This window comes from Macaca fascicularis, chromosome 1, assembly GCF_037993035.2.
Source record: "Macaca fascicularis isolate 582-1 chromosome 1, T2T-MFA8v1.1".
Lineage (NCBI taxonomy): Eukaryota > Metazoa > Chordata > Mammalia > Primates > Cercopithecidae > Macaca > Macaca fascicularis.
Window position 1 is genome coordinate 18520936 of NC_088375.1, and position 17413 is coordinate 18538348.

A 17413-nucleotide genomic window follows, 5' to 3' on the forward strand; every position below is an offset into this window, starting at 1 on the left:
GGAGCAAATCAACACAGTTTCTGGCACTGGGTATGACACTACTGACCTGGCTGATGCCCTTTCTCCATGCCAGTGTTCGAGGGCTACGAGAGCAGTTTGCTTTTACCTGTCTGGTCCAATGGTATATCTTCACAGTGTTGCCTCAGAGCGACATCAACTCCCCAGCTCTCTGCCGTCATGTAGTCCACAGAGATCTTGATCATTTTGATGTTCCACAAAACATCCCACTGGGTCCATCACACCGATGACATTGTGCCAATTGGCTGAAGTGATTGATCCCAATTACCTGGGTCGATTGGGCTGCTGCTATGCAATGGAGGCAAGGAGGACCGTGTCTGGAACCCAAGAGAAGTCATCGAGTCATCTCTTAATACTCCCTTGTCCAGCAGTAGAGATTAATGGACAATGTAGCAACAAGGGAAATTAATTTTCTTTTTAATTAATGGATAATGTAGCAACATTTCCATTAATTGATGGACAATGTAGCAACCTTTCCGTTAATCAATTGACAATGTAGCAACAAAAGAAATTTTTTGTCCATTAATGGACAATGTAGCAACAAAAGAAATTAAGAGACTAATGGACTATGTAGCAACAAAAGAAAAAGCAGCACAGCTGGGGACTCAGACCCTTGGGGAATGAAAGTTTGAGTCATTCTACCAGGTAGAAAGCCCTGAGCTGCTGAGATTTGGGCCAGGAGGACAAGAAAGTTATAGACCGGACTGTGGAAGAAAGAAGCCACAGACACCAACCACAAGCTCATGACCAGCTACAGAAGAGAGGACTGTAGAAGCTTGGTATATTTTCTCTTTGCTTTCTGTATGCATGTGTTTACTGACATATACTAACCGTTCTTAAAAATCTCCTTCCTATTTTAAATTTTTATCCAAGTTGTTGGAGGTCAACTTCACAATTTAGTCTTTAGGTAATAGAATATTCCATGGGCCCATGACTAAATTTGAAGAGTAATCGAGGCAGTGATGGATACTGTAATTGGGGGTTTGCATCTTTTGGGATTTTGCATCTTTTGGGAATTTTGCTTCTTTTTTTCTTGGGGAAAAGGTGAGAGTTCCTTCCTTGTAAGGAGAGCCATGTCTTGTTAGGTAGAAATACTGAGATCTTTGGTTTTTGTATGACAGTCAAATGTGTGTAGAAGAGTGCATATGAAAGCTGAGTATTCGAAGGGGTAGTCTGTGCCAGGGGTCCATTTATGGTCTGTCAGCTCTAACTTCACCCTTCAGTACCTGCTGTGTAATAATGAACTGAGCTTTCAGGCTTTCCTCTTTTACAGCGAACACGATGTTAAGCTTTGTCAGTAGAGGGCAGTGGAGGGGCATTTAGGGAACGTCCTTTTTAACTGCAGTGGCTGTACTTTGCTTTTCCCACAACTGTCGCTCTGACCACCCTCAGTGTGTTCTGTATGGAGACATCGCTGGTGCTCTGCCCCAGCCACACGCCCGGAGCATGAGCCTCTTAAGGCTTTGCAGTCCTGGTTGGGGCCGAGGAACCACGTTGCTGTGCCCCCATCCTCCACCCCCTGCCCAGCCCCGGGACAGACACTGTACTTCAGGCCTTTGACTGTAGTGTGGCCTCTGCTCCCTCTGGATGCCCCCACCAGCCTTGGCTGGCTCACACTCAAGAGGCTGGATTCCTGTTTACCAAGTGACAGTGGAGAAGCTCAGGCCCCAGCAGCCCAGAAACTCCCTTGACATCCAGGAGTCTGCAACTGCACTTCTCAGCAAGGATGCAACCTGGGGAAGAAGCTCACCTCCAGGCGGCCCCTCCTTAAGGCCTTTTCCCCAACCCTCGGGTCCTGGTTTTTGTTTTCTTTACATCTTTATAGTTATTCTCCTATAATAGTTTAATAATTGCTCATATTAAAATTCTCCTTTTTCTGTCTCCTGATTGGGCCCACACTGATAAGCAAGATGATAATGAAAGGAAGCCCCAGAATGTCAGCTGGGCCGCTGGCCTGTCCGTCAATTCGTTCCAATTAGAACAGGAAGCCAAACGGCTCCAAGGGAGGATGTCTCTGGAACAAAATGACAACTGATGGCTTTTCTCATATCATGGAAAAGTTAACCGAAAAGCTGTAGAGGGCATGGGAAGAATTATCTGCACATACATAGAATCATAAGAAAATTAAAATTTACTTCATCACATGGAAAATTATATTGAGAAGCTACAGAGAAAATGGGAAGAAAATGAAAGTGATTTAAGTACTTAAATTTAAGCAATGGTTAAATCCAGAATTAGCAATTAATTATAAAAGAAAGGAACTATATTAGATGTGTAATTAACAATATAAAGACAATTAAAGTGATTTAACCAAAATTACAATAAACCTGTGATTGAGAGGTGGGCGATAGCAAACAACAGGTGGGGATAGGGTGGTATAAGAAGCTAAATAACCGTGCAATTGTATATGATATTGGAAGAAAAGGGGGCATTAGCAAAGAATAAGTCTGCCTGTCCAGAAAGCATATCACTGTTAATGAGTACAAAAATAAAGTTAGATAGAACTAATAAGGTCTAGTATCCTGCCAGGCAGGGTGGCTTATGCCTGTAATCCCAGCACTTTGGGAGGCTGAGGTGGGTGGATCATTTGAGGTGAGGAGTTTGAGATCAACCTGGCCAACGTGGTGAAACCTTGTGTCTCCTAAAAATACAAACATTAGCTAGGCGATAGTGGCACATACCTGAAGTCCCAGCTACTCGGGAGGCTGAGGCAGGAGAATTGCTTGAGCTTGGGATGTGGAGGTTGTGGTGAGCTGAGATCGGGCCACTGCACTGCAGTCTGGGTGAGAGAGGGAGACTCTATCCAAAAAAAAAAAAAAAAAAGATCTAGTATTCCATAGCAAAACAGGGCACTACAGTCAACAATACTTTATTGTACATTTTAAAAGAACTGAAAGAGTATAATTGGAACTTTTGTAACTCCAAGAAAGGATAAATTCTTGAGGTGATGGACACCCCATTTACCCTGTATCAAAATATCTCAGGCACCCCATATATATATATAACAAAAATTAAAAATTAAAGCAAATTCAAAGAAAGAAAGCATATCACCATGCTACACCAATGATGGATACAAGGCAAAGGCCATGCAGAAACAGAACAGAACAGCCCAGATATGTAAGAAAAACAGCAGGAAGCAAAAGGCCACTGTGAGCTAAGGCTTGTAAAAAGCTGACTTTCAAAATTTGTTTCATTTAACAACTTAGGCATTCGATGACCAATTATTCAGCTGTGTCACTATTCAGGAGGACGTTTAATGTGGAGATGTCATGGAGAGTTGGAAAACATGCAAACTAGTAAAGGCAACCCAGAAGAACACCACTCGCCCTTCCGCTATGCAAAAATTTCTCTCTGTGTTTCTGAAGCTTCCATGTGCATGAGGATGACCTGGGGTCCTGTTAAAATGCAGATTCAGAGTCAGTAAATCTGGGATGGAGCCTGAGATTCTGAATTTCTAACAGTTACCAGGTGGTGCTGATTGCTGCTGTTGGTCCGCTACTCTCTGAGTCCAAGAGTCTGAGTGACTGTAGATCTGCCATGCAACCAATCATTACAAAAAAAAAAAAGATACGATAAGTTGACTGAGACAGGACAGAATATGGGAAACACGGGTATATACATAACATTGTAAACCAAAAAGTGTCTGCAGAGGCAGATCTCAATCAGTTTAGAAGTTTATTTTGCCAAGGTTAAAAACACGCCCGGAAATAAGGATTACAAATCTGCAGGAACAATCTGTGTTCCATGTTATTTTCCAAAGGTGGTTTTTGAGGGCTTCAGTATTTACAGGGGAAAAGCAGGTGGAAGGGGAAAGAGGGAGGATATGGTCACAGTACAGAACCCACAAGTTGCAAGAGAAAAGGAGCAGGTACGGGAATAGTCAATTATGTGTTAGTCTTGTGCTCAGTGAGTTTGCACTTTGTATAAGGTGAACATACAGTAGCTATCTGTGGGGATATTTAACTTTTTATCTGTAGCTATCTGCTTAGGAACAAAAGGAAAGGCAGCTTCTTGCATGATTCAGCTTTCAGCTTATTTTTTTTTCCCTTCTGTCAAAGTGAATTGGGGTCCCGAGATTTTATTTTTCTTTCCCAACATGGGGCTACTTGTCTCTAAGTTCTATGGGGACAATTGGCTCATATGTCCACAAATGCTAAAGAACTCCGTCTTGGAAGTGGAGGAGACATGGGAGAGAGCTAAGAACTTTGTAGAAACTTAGAAAATTCTCGACATCAAGGAGATGCATGAGAAACCACATAGGTGAGAAGCACCCCCCGACCCCCCACTGCCACGAGCAGTGTTATCAGTGGTGACAACCAGCCCCGGTCTAAGAACCAGTGACTTAGAAAATTCTCGTTTCTATATGGATGGCATTGATAGGTAGATCTGGAAAGTGCACCAGTAATTTGGCAATTTTTCGTGACCTGCTTAAGAACTGTGTAAAGAAATATGGATTAGATGCTATTTACAATTAAGTGGAATAGTCACTGGTTTAATAACCATACCTGAAGGATATTGATTAATTGACTGATGTCCACTTAAAGGAAGGTTTCCAGGACCCTGTGTACAGCTCTTTCATGTTCAAGTTTGGCCCATGATTGGAATGAACCTTGGGATATGAAAGATGTACATCAGGTCTCTTCTGCAAGTGGCAGAAAGATCAACTCAAACAGCCTTAAGGAAAAAGAGAATGTATCTTCTTATTAAAGTCCAGATCTTGGGTGGGTTTCAGGCAGGTTGGCTATTCAAACTGGGCTCTGTTCTCTACAAGCAAACAGAGAGCCACAGAGTGATGGTGTGGATGTTGTAAAGGATGTACAGAAACAGTCAGGGTACAAAGGGAAGAGGGGTCAGATCCACTTGGGAAGAAACAGCCAAGAAAAACATCATAGAAAAGTCTTGACTGAGTCTTGGGACATAGGAAGACAGTCCTTAAGAAGTCAGGTGAGCCAGGCATGGTGTTCATGCCTGTAATCTCAGCACTTTGGGAGGCTGAGGTAGGAGGATCGCTTGAACCCAGGAGCTCCAGACAAGCCTGGGCCACATGGCAAGACCCTGTCTCCTCAAAAAATAAACAATTGCTGGGCATGGTGGTGCACCTGTAGTCCCAGCTACTTGGGAAGCTGAAGCCAGAGCATCACTTGTGTCCATGAGGTTGAGGCTGCAGTGAGCCATGTTTTCACCACTGTACCACTGCCTCCCGAGTATTTGGGATTACAGGTACAAGCCACCACTCCTGGTGGCTCTGTCCACTCTAAAAGTCACATTGGATTACTTTGAAGTGGTCAGACTTCTCATAATGCTGTAGTTTGAGGCATTTTCTTTTTGGCAAGAAGTTAAAGATCACAGGATCTTGCTGCAGGGGCCCAGGTGTTGATTTACCTTTGGGGCAATCCTCTGGCCTAGCATTGTGTGTTGTGGAGTTGTCTTCCTTTTCTTTTTCTGTTCTTTCTACTGTGAGCATGTCTGTGTATGTTCCACTCTGAGAATTACCATGTAGGGGAGTTTGAAAGTGTTGTTGTTGTTGTTGCTGTTGTTGTTTTTCTGGGCCTGAGAATTAAACTGACATAAGACACATCAATAGGAAAGAAGCATACGCGTTCATTTCATACAACTTTTTTTTTTTTTTTTTTTTTTGCGGCATTGGAGCCTTCATAAGGAAATAAAGACCCAAAGATATAATTAGAGTCAAATACTTACATGCTGAGTTGGACAAAGAGTAGTAAACTGTGAAAATGTGATAAGGCTTGGACTGGGCAGTTAATTGGGTAGAGAAGTGACTAGGAAGATAAGAGCTAGTTTAACAAGGTTTGTTTGTACAAACTTCCCTTGGCTTCAACTTCTAGTCCCTGATGATAAGAATAACGCTTCTTTTGGCATAGGATGATATCTTTTCACATGAGAATTTCCTCTCCTCTTTAGAAATAGAATGAACCTCAGAGTGATCTTCTTGCACCTGTTGTTTTTTTTAAGTGCCTTTAACTCAAAATAGTCAATATACCAGAGCTGCATATTTGGGGCTTGCAAATTCTTAACCCCCTTCAGCTATTAGTAGCTCTATCGTGGTTGACTGCTTCTCTGTGTGAAGATCTGAAATATACAAAACATTCAAACTTTAAATGTTGATCTGCTGGGAGGAAACTGCCTCAAACATAAATAACCCTATGTAAGTGTAAGTCTTTTTATTCCAAATACCAAAAAGGAAGGGAAAACCCAGGCTTAAAGTTGACTTGGTTTCTGTTCTGGTGAAGAAGAGGTTGGGATTATTTTTGTAGGATTTGAACTCCCACCATGAGGCATATCCCAACAAAACCTGCTAGGATGAAAGGCAGATTGCAAATCACTGAAAGTCATTTGTGTCAGTGGTTCTCCACCTTGCCTCTCCATTAGAATTCACCTGGGAAAATGGTAAAAATTCCCAATACCCAGGAGGATCGCATCTGGATCTCTGGAGTTGGGTCCCAAGCATCAGTATTTTAGTGTGCAGCCAGTACTGAGACCGCTGACATTCAGTGGCACTCTTCAAGCTTAAATGTGCCTGTGATGCATCTGGAAGTCTTGAGAAAAGGCCAGTTTTGATTCAGTAGCTCTGGGATGAGGCTTTTCCAGCGAGCTTCCAGGTGACGTGGATGCTGCTGGTCAGTGGACCACACTTCACATAGCCAGGCCCAAAGGGTGTAGTTCTGCCTACAGAAATCGACACCAAAGGTCCTCAGGAACACACGACAAACTTGCACCCCAAGAGGGCTGGTGCCAGTCCGTTATCAGTCCTATCAGTGGCTGCTCATCAGAATCACCTTGGCAGCTTAGAAGAAGAAGTTGGTTACCACCCTGGCGATTCTGATTGATTGGTCTGGGAGCTCTTAATCGATATTAAAAAATATCTCCCAGGGTGATTATGAGACACAGTTATGGTTGAGAATCGCTGTTAAAATAGCCAATACTAAATGAATTCATTCTTTCAGAAAAGTATGGAGTGATGGGTTTGAGCTGTAGATTTTTGCAAACCAAAATATTTTAGGGTCTTGGCTTAGGACACTGGGACTGTCTATTTGAAATCTACATTTATCCCTGGACACACATGAAAGTTTAAAAGACTGCATTGATTAAAAATCTCAGTAAGTTAAGAAACCAACTTTAACTTCCATCCAAAAAGGTGAGGTGGTGGTAGAAAGAATCCACGCCGAATCCACCAAACCAGCTGCACATCCCTGCCACACACATACCCTACATAAACAACACACAACACACACACCCTGTGCATATGTAACACACCCACAACATACATACATACTCCATACACACATGTACGTACACACCATACACACCCCACACAAAATACACAACACACACACACCACACACATACACAACAGGCATCACACACCACACACATACATACACCACACACATACAAAACACAATGCACACATTCCACACAAACACACCACACATAACACACATGCACACCAAATACACAGCACAATGCAATACATATCACACACACACACATGCACACCCTACACCACCCCCATGCACACCCCACCTTAACACAGTCTTAATTTCCTTCCAGCCTATGGATGTTTTTCAATGTAGATAAAGAGCTCCCTGACCAATAAATCAGAGTAACAGATAGAAATAAAGATAGATAACACATCCAGAGAGACTCACAGTCTCTAAAGGCAGGAGAACGATGGGCTGCCCTCAGAGCCACACAGGAGACAGAGGCTTATCCACACCCTGAACCTGCTGGCAGCCTCATTTCTAGTCTCATCTCTCACAGAGGCAGAATCTGCATCTTAAGTGCAGGAAATCTATCATGTTTATCTTTAGCCATTTGATACAATTTTGAAGTTGCAAATTGAAATCATCATTTCCCAGCAAAATTGTAGCTAAGTAAGAAACCCATATTCATGTCAGAATTTTTCTATTTTGGAATTTGTGGGTTTTTTTTTTTTAAGTGACAGGAATCCAAAAACAGCTACTCATGTACTAAACAGAGCAGGTATTCGTAGATGTTTGTTATGAGGATGGTTGCAGCTCTGTTCCTGGAGGAACGGGGGGAAGTATTGGAAACTTCCCTGGGCCCAAGCAGAGGAACACAGGACCTTGAGCGAACAACAGAGAAGAAATGTGTTTCCTTCTTGTATCTTCTGTGTAGTGAAGGGCATCACCACTTACCAGTTGACAAAGCCAGACAGAAGTCAAAGTACTTGTTGAATGAGTCCTTGATTCTTCTCTTTTACACACTTACTGAATCATTGAGGTAAGTTGATTCTACCATCAGCTACCACTCCCATCCACCAGTCTTTTGTATCTCGAGTCCCACTACTTTAAGTCAGGCTTGCAGTCTCAATCTCTCTTTTTTTTTTTTTTTTTTTTTGAGCTAGAGTTCTGCTCTTGTCGCCCAGACTGGAGTGCAATGGTGCGATCTCGGCTTACTGCAACCTCCCCCTTCCAGGTTCAAGCGATTCTCTGGCCTCAGCTTCCCAAGTAGCTGGGATTACAGGTGACTGCCACCACGCCCGGCTAATTTTTGTATTTTTAGTAGAGATGGGGTTTCACCATGTTGGCCAGGCTGGTCTTGAACTCCTGACCTCAGGTGATCTGCCTGCCTCGGCCTCCCAAAGTGCTGGGATTACAGGCATAAGCCACCATGCCTGGCCTCGTGGTCTCTTTAAGACAAGCACAGTGCCCTTCTATCTAGTCTCCCTGCCTGCATGCACGCGGCCTCAAACCAGATGCCATGCTACCACCACCAGTGCGTTGATTCATTCATTTCAGAAGCTTTCTTGAGCATTGTCTGTGCATCAAATGCTGTGCTTTGCACAGGATGTAAACTGAAAATGAAATCCTAAGCCCCCTAACCAACTGAATGGACCCCTCTTGGCCAAGAGGACCCCAGGGAAACCTTAAAAATGGAGTTTCCAGCCATGACAGAATGGGAGGTCAGACACACCTCATTACACTTCCCCCACCCCTTCACAGTTTAGACACAACAACTGACAAGGATTAATGTCAAAACAGAGATTACAAGACTGACAGGGCAGACTCTTTGTGGCAACAAGATACCAAATTATAAACAGGACCTAAGCCAGGCCAGGCAAGGGTTAAATTGTGTGCCCCACAGGTCACTCTGACCAGAGCAGTGTTGCTTGCTTTTGCAGCCCATCTCTTGCATGACATCACAGAAAGATTAGCTGACTTCCTTAACTTAAACATTCCTTGTGTTGACTCCAAATTTTTAGACAGAGCTTTACTCCTTTAATCGATTACAAAGTAAAGAATGTCTGAACCCACCTATGACCAGTACGCCCCCACTTCAGGATATCTCACATTTTCAGGCTGACCCAATGTATACCTTCCATGTATTGATTTATGTCTTCGTTTATAACTCTTGCCTTCCTAAAATGTATAAAACTAAACTGTAATCCAACCGCCTTGGGTGTACTTTCTCAGGACTGTGTTTCTCCAGGCTAGGGTCACTCATATTGGCTCAGAATAAGCCTCTTTAAAATATTTTACAGAGTTTGGTTTTGCCATTAACACTGCAGAATCAGAGTGTTAAGGCTACGTGGTGGGTACATGAGATGGGTATTGCAAGATTTCAGGAGATAATGGAGAAAGAAAAACTTGCCCAAGCTGGCAGGGTCTGAACCAAGGTAGTAGTTAGAGAAAGCAAAGACGGAGGATTTTAAAGGCACGACTGCAGCATCACCAGAAGCACTCAGAGCTTAGTTCAACATGGGGCCCCTGGGTGGCTGGAAGGACTGTACCCCAGGGTCTGAAATTCAGGGAGGACTGCGGGAGGGTTGGTTAGGCCAGTTTGGACATGGTGAGTCTGAAGTTTCTGCAGCACATCCATGTAGAGGTATCCAGGAAGCTGAAGGCTGGCTGAAGGTAAGGAGCACCTTAGTGATTCTTAGTGATTATCCTGGGACAAGAGCTGACACCACGGAAGTGGACAAAACTACCCTGAGAGAGTAGGGGAGACAGTGAAAAGCAACCACCGGTTCCTGGTGTGGGTAGAGTCCTGATCTAATTTCAGCACGAAGCCCTAGAAAGTTGCTTCTGCGTTTTCACCTCTCACATAAAGCAGAATGTTGACCTGCCAGTGGAAGACAAACATTGGGTGCTTCCTGGATAAATTCCTGGACACATCTAACCTACCAAGATTGAACCAAAAAGAAACAGAAAATCTGAACAGACCAATAACAGGTCATGAAATTGAATTAGTAATAAAGTCTCTCAACAGAGAACAGCCCAGGACAGATGTTCTCACTGCTGAATTCTACCCAACCTTTAAAGAAGAACTAGAACCAATTCTTCTCAAGCTATTCCAAAAACTTGAAGAGGAAGGAATTCTTTCAAACTCACTCTATGAGGCCAGCATTAGCCTGAAACCAAAACCAGACAAGGGTACACACATGCATGCACGCGCGCGTGCGCACACACACGCACGCGCGCATGCACACACAAACACTCGAGACTTCTCCTTGAATCCCTTTAGTCAATAAAGTAGGTAATCCAATAAAAAAAATACATTTTTTAAATGAAACTCAATAAAGTTATTTTTATTTTGAGTGAAAAAATATTTTGATCTTAAGCCAGAGTACTGAATCTATGCTGAAGGAGGAAACTTCAATTATCTATGGGGCCCAGGACCTAGTGGCAGGGCAACAGGGTACAGAGAAAGCTGAGATCATGCCAGCATCCCCTCTGGAGACCTAAAAGGGGGCCGTGGGTAACCAGCCTAGGTATATTTAAAGAAAACAGGAGTGAAGGAGGGACAGGTTGTGTTGGTGATGCTTCTTTTGTGCTCCTCTAAGACCATTTGATGCTGTCGAGAAATGGGTATGAGCTGAACTGGCTGATGCTCATCTTTGCTGGACATATCCTCCATTCCCAAGGACCTCTCTAGGTCATTGACATCTTTCCCTGAGGGAACTGTTGGAGTTTCCTTATGTAGGGGTAATGTACTGGGCTTCAGTGCAAGGAGAATGACTCGTTTCAGAGTGACACAGAACAACGACCTCACTTAGGAGCCTGCTGGGCACTCCTACCCAGAAGCTTGAAAATAAAGAAAAATTTTGAGTTCCTTTGAGAAAAGTTCAAGCACCTACCTAGCCCTAAGAAATAGAAGAGTATCTTACTAAGCAAAAAGATAATAGTAGCTAAAACAATGGCCAGAAAAGAATCATGAGATGTTTGGTTCCCTGTAGAGTCTAAAGATAACATCCGAACATATGTCCGAGTTGCTTTTCAGGAACCCAGCCCCCCACCAAGTGGATCCACTGGCACATGGACCTCAGCTGAGGGGAAACTGAAGACGGAGCTCTGACCACAATTCTGGGTTCTATCTCGAGGTTCCTGGAGGAAGTCATGCCCACGAACCAGAACTAACATTCTTTTCTGCTGACCCCAAAGGATTAAACAAAGTTTTTCTTTCTTAACCAATTGCAAACCAGAAAAATCTTTGAATCTGCCTATGACCTGTAAGCCCCCATTTTAAGATATCCCACCCTTTTTAGGCCAAACCAATGTGTAACCGCCACATATCGATGTACAGTTTTGCCTGTGGCTTCTGCTTTCCTGAAACTTACCCCTACCTTTAGAAAACCTTATGTGCAAGCCGCTGGGGACATCAGATCTGAAGCGTGAGCTGCCAATTCTCCTTGCTTGGCGCCTCGCAGTAAATGCTTCACTTTCTCTCACTGCAATCCTATGTCAGTGTTTGGCTTTGCTGCAAGGGGTTGGGGGACCACGGTTCGGTTCAGGAACAAAGTTATTTTCTCTCATGGCCACCTTTCTCCAAGAATTCAAGATTTACTGCAAAAAATGCCTTGGCTTGAGGGCCAAATTGCCTGTCTTCATACCCACAACTGTGTTCCTGGTCACCTTGAAAAAGCATGTAGATTTAATGATGGACACCATCTTGCTATCAGGAATACCCTTTGGGCTGGGTGGGACCAGCAGCATTTGGTGGTCAACGGACTCCGCATTCTATTGGAGGTAAAATTTCTGTTTTCCCAGTCTGCTGTGTTGCATGCTGTCACTGTGAAGAGCTGTGACAGCTTGCTGCAGCCAAAACTGGCATGTTAAACAGTGGAAGTGACAGAGTGACTGCACCCTGATGCTGGGCAGGCATGGCAGGCATCATGCCCATCACGGAGCACTGTGGGGCATCCCTCTGAATATGCTCCCGGTGGGCAGCCCCTTGCTGGTTGCTACAGATTTCCGGAAAGACCAGAGTGAAGGTTTGTCATCAGGGTCCTCTGAGTCAGTCTAACGTTCACCCATGTAGGTGATGACGGAAATGGAAAAGTTGAGGGGGCTCATGCCTGGCTTGTTTGGGAGCTTTAGGTCTATTTCAGAAAAGGGACAAAATGCCTCTAAGGGACTTTCTCACCCTCCCTTCTCTCCTCAAATTTCAAAATGGTGGAAAGTGAAAGGCTACCTCTGAGATGAAGTAAGGACTCCTCTTAGGAGCTGAGGGGCCCTCCCATGCATGGAAATAAAGGAAGCTCTTGAGTTCCTTCAAGGGAAATTCCAGGCACAAAGTTAGCCCTGAAAAGTAAATGAGCAACTTGATAAGCAAGAAGGTAATCATAATTTAAAGCAATAACCAAGGAAGCTAGAGGTCAGGAAACGTCCTGTTCCCCATAGAAACTAAAGATAACAGCCTAACATATGTCCCTGAGTTGTTTTTCAGGAACTCAGACCCCCACGAAATAGATCTGCTGGCACACAGATGTTAGATAAGGGGAAACTGAGGGATGAATGCTGGCTACCATTCTTTGTTCTAAATTTCTTAGAGGGGCCTGGAAGAGGTTATGCCCATGAGTTAGAGTGAACATTCTTTTCTGCTGATCCTAAATGTTTAGACAAAGCATCATCCCCTGAACTACTCACAAATCAGAAAATCTTTCAGTCCACCTATGACCTGTGGGCACCCCCGTCCCCTGAGATGTCCCATCTTTTTAGATCATACCAATCTATAACCTCCATGTACAGATTGATGACATTGCCTGCAACCTCTGCCTCCTCACCTTTAAAAACTCTTACCTGTAAGCCATCTGGGAGTTTGGGTCTTAAGCATGAGCTGCCTGATTTTCCTTGTTTGGCACCCAGCAATAAATGCCTCATGTTCTCTCAGTGCTATCCCAATATCAGTGTTTGACTTTGCTGTGTTGGGCAAGTGGACCCCAGTTTAGTTCAAAACATCCTGAGCTGGAACAAGGGTCCTAGACAGAGAAGTCCCGGTGCTGCAGAGCAGAGATCAAGAGCAACAGCCAGAAACAGTACTGGCCCAGCCGAGAATTGTGGGCAATGCAGGACGGTTCTCTGGGTGGCCTTGGACCAACCCAGTTCTCCCCCTTTTCTTGCCTGTAGTCCACAGGAATAACCGTATAACCGTAGGATGTGCTGGGAATGACATATCCTGAGACAGGGAGCAGGACGGCCCGGACCTGTTCCTGTCTCTCCTAGGGAATGTAGTGTATTGAGTTGGAGAGGCACTGCCCAGGGCAGTGCAGGCTTTGATCCTCTCCCCACTAAAGCAGGGTGCCCTTCGATGCTTTGCCACCTGAATCACATAGTCCCTAAGGGATATAACCCGGGGTAGGCTGCCTTTTGGGGTCCATCAGCTGTGGCACAAAGTGGCACATGTGCAGACAAGACTCCATCTACCCTGAGCAGCTTTCTTGAGCCTTGGGGGCCTGGCTTATAATGGATGAGACTTCTTCACTACCTCTTGTGTACGTGTGTTCTGCCTCAATGGACTCAGACACATTGGTGATCAGTGCTTCATGATCCTAGGCAGCAACATGGGCAAGTGTATATGGACTCCTGTGTCTCCTCGTTGGCATAATAATGATCTTTGCTTTTCACCATGCAGTCAGAGTCCTCTCCTGGGATTGGCGATTAGCAGCCCCGCACCACAGATGGGGGGCCAGGCACTCTAAGCAGTGGCAGAGTCCCTGGGCACCCACTGATCATTGAGCTTGGTCAACACCTCTGTGACCTGGGAGGCCACAGAGAAGAACAGCATCCATCCGTTCATGTTACATCTTAGGGCCACGTCTTCCTCCTCCCCTCCGCCAGTATTCTACGTGGGAGGAAGGGAACAGAGTTGGAAGAAACAACAGTGGGGCCAGCCTGTGATTTGCCCATTTAACAAAGAGTGATGAAAGTGCCTGTATGTGCCAAGCAGTGTGCCAGGCAGTGGGATATCCAGGTGTCATGGTGAACACAATGAGCCACGCTACAGGGGTGACATATCAGTGGGAATGCTTGTTTCCAAAAGCAACATAAAGAAATACACTACATAATGACAAATCATAGTAGGTGTTATGAAGGAAATGTTAATAACAAGGGTGCAGAGGTGGAGAGTGAGTGGTGGGGTGATGGCATCTTCTTAGGCATCTCTGAAGGAGAGTGAATGAGGAGCTCATTGCGCAAAAGGGAGCAGTGGAGATGGAAGGTGGAAGGCAGAGGCAAGAGCAAAGACCCTGAATTTCAAAGACCTCGGTGCAGTCAAAGAGCAGAAGAATGTGAGGGATGCAAGTGAGCAAGGGTTGGAGGGGCTTAAAATGAAGTTGAATCCACAGGGCCAGATCACGCAGGACCTTCGGAGTCATATAAGAAGCTTAGATTTAATTGTAAAGGCAACGGGAAGCCATGGGGGCAAGTTGGGCTGGAAAGAAACGTTTGGGCTTCATGAAATTGAAAGCAAGAGAAAACTAGGGCAATCATAGGGCTGGTATAACAATGGCCTTCTGTTTATATCTCAATGACTTAAGACTGCTCTGTAAATCAGTTACATCTGAAGCATCTCCTGCTTTTGGTCCCTGGGTATTCTATCCTTTACATTAGTGAATCTCAACCCTGGCTGGTTAGTTACCTGGGGGAGCTCTGGAAAATTTACTGCTGCTGTGGTTCCATCTTTTGCTAATTAAGTCTGAATCTCAACCATAAATAAAGTTGACACATAAGTTACAGACTGGAATCTAATATTGTAACTTATATAAGACAACAGTTTAACATCCATGAAATAGAAAATTGCATTCTCTTTACAATTGATGAGAGAAAAAAAATTTAAAACTAGGAGAAGATAATCCTGAAGACAAAGTAGATGCTGTTGATAAACTCCAAAAGATGCTCAACCTCTCCAGTAATTAGGGAAATGCTGAACAAAATAATAATAAAATGTTATTTTTCACCCACAAGATAGGTAAATAAAAAGAAAATGACTGATAATGACCAGGATTGATAAGGATGTGCGAAAATTGACGTGCTCAGATATTCTGGAAGTAGAAATTAGTTCAGCATTTTTAAGGAGTTGGCAATATTTACTTAAATATGAAAAGCATATGTCCAACAAGCCAATAATGCAGTAATTCAACTTCTAAGTTTCTCTCCTGCAGAAATACATGCTTATGTGCACAAAAACACATGTACGAGGGCAGCATCTTTTTTTAATGGAAAAAATCAACATCTCCATTAAAAGAGAGACAGCTAAACAAATTATGGAATGCAATACTGCCTAGTTGTTTGAAAAAGATGTAGATCTTAGGATCCACATCTGGCAAAGAAGTATGTCTGTTATATTCTTTTTTTAAAAGATAACATTGGTGTAATTTTAATTGAGAAGAAAAGCTTTGTCTGATATGTTCTTCAGTTAAGAAAGCAAGCTGGAGCATATTATGTATGGTAGAATCAACTTTATAATCCTGTTATATTTGTGTGTGTGTTTTATACTATTTTGTGCATTGTTCTCTGTTTACCCCCACCTCAAGGTCTTCAGTAATTTCTTGCTTCACGAGTCTTACAAGGCAGAAAACAGAAGCTGTTAGAAGTCAATAGGTCTTCCTGTGTTGTGTAAAATTCCAAATCACTGAAGAGATTACACTACGGTGTGCCTTTGACAGTCAGAGAAGAGAGAGAATGCCTTATGGTAACTAGTAGCAAGAGAGAGCAAGAGATTTCCCTATGACTAAAACGGAGCAGGAGGCAGGGGCTTAGACAAGATAAGAGGGAAACTTCATATTGCTTGAGGAAGTAGCAAACCTCGATGAGGGTGAAACCTGATGTGCCCTAGGAGAAGGTACCTGTGCTTGTCAAAGCCACCAGTGCCCCTGCCTCAGACTTGGCACAGCAACAGAAAAGCCACTTGACCTGAAGGGACCTTGTGGGCTCACACAACAGAAGACGACCTCCTTGGCTGGTATATATCCACGAATCTTTGTGCCACCTGGGGATTGGGGAAGCCCTAATGATGGGAATGGGGGCTTGGATCCAGACTTAGATTTTTTGTACAAGTAACAGGGGTTAAGACCATGCAATGGGGAAAGGATAATCTTTTCCTTAGCGGTGCTAAGGAAAACTGAATATCCACATGCAAGAGAAATAAGTTGGATCCTTACCTTATACCACATATAAAAATAAACTTGATGGATCAAAGATTGAAACGTAAGACAAAAAACTGTAAAACTCTTAGAAGAGAACACACGGGAAAACCTTCATGACACTGGATTTGGCAATACTTTCTTGAGTATGGCCCCAATAGCAGAGGGAACAAAAGAAAATGAAGATAAACTGGACTTCATCAAAATGTAAGACTTTTGTGCATTACAATACAATATCACAAGACAATAGCAGCAGAGTGAAATGGGAACCCATGGATTGGGAAAAAAATATTTGCAAATCATATATCTGATAAGGGATTGATATCTAGGATACATAAAGAACTCCTACAACTCAACAACAAAAAAACTAACCAAATTAAAAAATGGGCAAAGGACTTGAATAGACATAACATCTCCAAAGAATATATGAAAACAGCCAAAAGGCCCATGAAGAGCAAAACAACAATGCTGCCACTGCGTGGGACAAGACCCACGTTACTGCTGGCTAGTTTGGGCAGCCTGCGTTTATTCCCTTATCTGACCCCACCCACATCCTGCTGATTGGTTCATTTTACAGAGAGCTGATTGGTCTATTTTACAGAGAGCTGATTGGTCCATTTTGACAGAGTGCTGATTGGTACGTTTACAATCCTTGAGCTAGACACAGAGTCACAGAGTGCTAGTTAGCTAGATACAGAGTACCAATTGGTGTATTCACAAACCCTGAGCTAGACACAGAGTGCTGATTGGTGTATTTACAATCGTTCAGCTAGACACAGAGTCACAGAGTGCTAGTCCTCCAAGTCTCCACTAGGTTAGGAAGATACAGTGTAGCAATTGGTGTATTCACAAACCCTGAGCTAGACACAGAGTGCTGATTGGTGTATTTACAAACCCTGAGCTAAATGCAGAGTGCTGATTGGTGTACATACAATCCTCCCGCTAGATATAAAAGTTCTCCAAGTCCTCGTATGGTGCAGGAGCCCAGCT

At 43.7% G+C, this 17413-nt stretch overlaps 1 long non-coding RNA gene across 1 annotated transcript; it reads right to left on the reverse strand.

Moving 5' to 3' along the window:
• Positions 1–318: 318 nt before the first annotated feature.
• LOC135971785 (uncharacterized) lies at positions 319–5568 on the reverse strand. The gene is made up of 5 exons (XR_010588038.2): positions 5401–5568; positions 4524–4627; positions 3484–3550; positions 2700–2817; positions 319–335 (listed from the first exon to the last, which is right to left on the reverse strand). It is a non-coding gene; the product is annotated as an uncharacterized lncRNA (long non-coding RNA).
• Between the last annotated feature and the right edge of the window lie 11845 nt (positions 5569–17413).